The following is a 4535-nucleotide window of genomic DNA, read 5'->3' as shown; positions in this document are numbered from 1 at the left end:
CTTGTTTTTCAGGCCATGATGGTGTGTATGCAGGCTCCTGGCTGAGCCAGTTTTTAAGCAAACTTAATATGCAAAACACGCTAACATCTTTTATTGCAGGATTATAGGTCCGGGGTGGTGCTGCTCCAGAGGAGGAGACGCCCTGATGTTGCCTGGGACATGATCTAGCTAACCTTTTTCTTTAAGACAGGAATCTGGCTTTGATGAGTTGACTCATGGGAGTGTCCATGCGTCAAGAGGAGGGGTCCAGGATTAACATGAAACAATGAATTAACATTAAATTATGTTTTATATGATTTTTGCAGCGATTTGTGTGATTAACAGTTCATTCAACGGGTATTAAACCTATGCAAGTGGTGCATCCATGTTCAGATGAGGCTTTGATGGCCTATAAGTGAAGTTCACTGAACTAAAAAATGTGGTTTGATGATTGTTGACATGCTCTCCAAATAGAAGTTTTTCCTCCTAGCAAGGAAATACAGGTGCAGCAGTAATCTCCTGAGGAATCTTCAGATGCCCAGTGAGAAGCGAGAACCATTCCAGGCATAGCTGACAGCCCAGGCAGTGGTTGAGGTCAAAGGTCGAGCTGGTTGGGGCCCATCATGAGATCAAACTTTGAAGCCACAGCAAGGACCATGAAACTGCGTTGGAATGAGAGCTGTGCCAAGGGGGATTTCCAGAGGCCAACAGAGGAGATTGTGGACAACAGACGGGCACCTGAAGGATGAGGGGAGCGTGCCAAGCTCCATCGACAGCGCAGAGGGAGTCTAAGGATGGCATCATGATTCTGTGAAAGCACAGGAACCAGAAGCTATGGTGGTGATGACAGCAGTTTCCTATGAACATCACCTAATGCTGTGTCACTATACTGTGCATACGATGGAACACTGAAGACTGCTGGGATCATAACAGCAGTAAGATAACTGGACCCAGCACCCTTTCCACAGAGGGGTTTTTCTGCAGAGGATGGACAGTAGAAGAGCCATAAGTATATCCACGACAGAACAAAGGCAGAATCGGCAAATACAGACTATTATGTCTGTTCTCATATGCCAGTACGTCAACACACCCCACACTATATGTGTTCCTGGACCAACTCCCAGGGAAGAACTACTCCATGATATTAGCAGAGAGAGGGGACTTTGCGTCCTCTTCAACAACACCTGCTGCACTTACATACTGGACGATGTACGCTCATTAAACATGACTGACGCCCTGAATGCTTTGAGACAAATCCAGCAGGCCCAAAATCAGGACTATGTAAGTGATACAAGTGACTGGTTTTCTTGGCTATACACTGGCTCCTGGTTACAGGTGCTAAAAGGACTACTCATCGGAGTTGGGATATTTTTACTTTTATTTTGTGTTTTTGTAACGTGTATACTGCCATGTCTAAAACTCATGATTAACCGCATAATATTTTCCACTGTTGCTGCATATACAGCCGTGACAAATGAACATGAAGACTTTGTGTGATTAATGACGATGTGACAGAAAATGTACAACAAGATTTTACATACTGATATCTCACCTAAAGATATACTGACAACAGGAGGGAATGTCAATGGAAAATTGTATTTAGTAGTCAGTATAGTCTTTTAGTGATATAAGTTTGAATATGGTAGAATACTGCATGTAATCATTTGTGTTTAGAAGTATATAGTTGGTGGCATATTGAAAGAATGTCTCATCCTAGGAGGTCTGTAACATTCCAGGGTGTTCTGGCGTTCACCCCCACATCCTAGGAGCATGGGAGAGGTCGTACCTTGTCTTATTGTTTTACGGTAGGATTAACGTAGCTATATCTGTCTAAGTGCTTTTTGTTTAGATGAACTGCTGGACTTTATGGGGTCACACACACACACACACACACACACACACACACACTGAAGTATAAATAAAACCCGGGGCAGTTTCTCAGTGCGAGTCTCAGTTCTGGAGGCTGCCCTTGCTAGCAAGAAATTCTGCGTGTTTCTCTTCTCTGATTCTCTACTGAAGAAGTGTTTTAGAATACATCTCTTAACAAAGAGGCACCTTAGTCAGTTATGATGTGAGGTAGATAATTGTTAGAAGTAGTCTGCATCAAGCTTAAGGTTGCTCAAATTCAGTATAATGAGATATGGGATGAAGAAAATAAAGAAAATATGTAAACTAATTAAGTGCATAAGAGGCACTTGACCTGCTTGAAAACCTGTCATCCTAGACGAGACATTGCAGAAATATAGAGCACACCTATACTAACAACTAATAAGCTAAACCCTGTAGACAACAGCTAAAGCTACATAATTGAGAAGCTGAATTAAATATGTGGTCACTGTAAGCTGATGAGCAAGTAATATGTTTGTTTTTTTTACAGCAGGAGCTTCATGAGAATTCAAACATGCAGCTGTCTGTGAGCTCAGTTTTTTTCCCCTCACACTTCTGATTTGCCTTTGGCAGCAGCTTTTTTGCATCCTGACACATGTGTGTAAAGTGTTCATGCTATCAGCAACTTGTTTTGTTTTGTTTTGAAAAATAAATAAATTTGTGACCATACTTGTAGATCACAGTGACACATAATGATTAGGCATATGATTTACTAATGCAGATGAAGTTTATTCTAAAATTTAAGGAGAACAAAGAAGAACAGCATCTTCAGTTGTGTCTTGGCTGTTGTTCTCTGTGTAGTGTGCTGAGTTTTGTTTTTTGTTTTTTTGTTTTTTGACGTGTTGCTTGAGAGAGGAGTACTGTGATTTCTGAAGTAGCTCTCACCATGCGACCTTGATGATGATAAGTTCAGAGCCAGCTGAGAGCTGGGTTGTCTGCTTTGCTTTAGGTGATAAGTCAGAAAAGTTAAAACTTAGTTTCTTGTCTTGAAGGGAAAAAAAGAAAGAAGGAGGTTTTGTGTTTCTCAGCCAAGAACAACTACGATTTCATTTTCTGTTTTTGAGAAAGGAGAATTTCTAATAATAATAATAATAATAATAATAATAAAACAAAGAGTGATGTTTTGTTTAAGTGGTGAAGAAAGCTAATACTGCAAAATACCAACTAGTGCATGATCAGCGAGCAATAAATGAAATCCCTGAAATGATGCTACCAGTAGTAGCAAATCCCCACTCTCTATGCTGAAGCTTTAAAGAAATCAATGATGTCCTGCCTCCTGCCAGCAGCAGAGACAGTTTCTACTCTACGTAATGACATTTTAGTGACTGGCCACACAGAGGAAGGGTGTAAGCAAAATACCATGGCTGTGTTACGTCACTTGGCTGAGTTAAGGCCACAAGGTATCTTTAAATAAACTCTAATTATGAAGTCACATACTTAGAGCACACCCTCTCAGGTGAAGGCAGAAAGCTACTAAACAAAGGAACAGAAGCTATACAAAATGCGCCACAGCCACAAAACTAGGCATTCATAAGATTTCCAGATGGAGAAGTTGATTCGTCATTGTGGCTGAACTGTGACTCTGCAGAAAGCTGGCAACCTCTGTGCACCTGTGGCCATGGACATGATTGGGACATGTGAATTCAATGAGTTGGAGATGGGTAAATGAATACTTTTGACAATATAGAGTATGTATGTGAATAAAGAATGCATGTACATGAGACTGAGATAATTAATTTTGGCCCTTATCCGTCCCTTATTTATTCCAACATTTTTGCACCACTGAGATATAAATTTTACTGTAGGGTCTTTAACTTTCAATATCAGGGCATAAGGACCAGGTGGTTGGTACATAAGAGATAACACAATTTTTTTTCAGTTTTCTAATTAGTATGTGCAAGGCTAAAGGCCTTTAAACACCCAACAGATTGCAGAACTATATCTGAATTTGCCATGTAATGGAATGCATTGTATTTTTGCTGAAAATTCATCATCAAAAAATGCACTGTGAAAAAAAGTTTACGTCAACTGACGATAAGCTGGTCGTGAGCTTTCTAAACAAGAAAAGGAAGAAACAGATTCTGGGTCTATCCAATCCTCTCAAGGCAGCAGCAACAGGGAAAATGTCATGGCTTGATCCACGATCTGAAGCTTTCATATATATTCAGGATGCCAATGGGGCAATTTCAGCTCTTATTGGGACCATATTGACTGAGGTAAAGTATTATTTTACTATTTCCATATCAGTACTAGCGCATGACTTGAGTTAGGAGTGCACTTGTTGCCAGATGGAGGGATCTAATTGGTCGCATCTGTTTATTTGGATCCGAAAAAAATATATCTATACATGTATATATATGTATATGTATACCACGTCAACTGGAAGAGACTTGGTGGACCATCTGCATCTACAGGTCAAAGGTCAGTCCTTCGAGGACACCAATATTCACATTTTGGACAAAGAAGACAGATGGTTTGAAAGAGGAGTGAAAGAAGCCCTTTGTGTCCACTGTCTGCCATCTATAATCCAGTTCTGAGATCCTTTCCCAGACGCCTTAATGCCCACTCACATCCCGGGACTTCTGACCTCAGGAAATCACATGATAGGGTGGGGCTAGGTTTCACAATGAGCTCACCGAAAACCTTAGCTGATTGTGAACTACACCCAT

The sequence above is a fragment of the Diplotaxodon limnothrissa genome, linkage group LG12 (assembly GCF_057381915.1).
Source record: "Diplotaxodon limnothrissa isolate DT_005_m linkage group LG12, D_limnothrissa_male_GT1.1, whole genome shotgun sequence".
Lineage (NCBI taxonomy): Eukaryota > Metazoa > Chordata > Actinopteri > Cichliformes > Cichlidae > Diplotaxodon > Diplotaxodon limnothrissa.
This window is presented reverse-complemented; position numbering follows the sequence as displayed.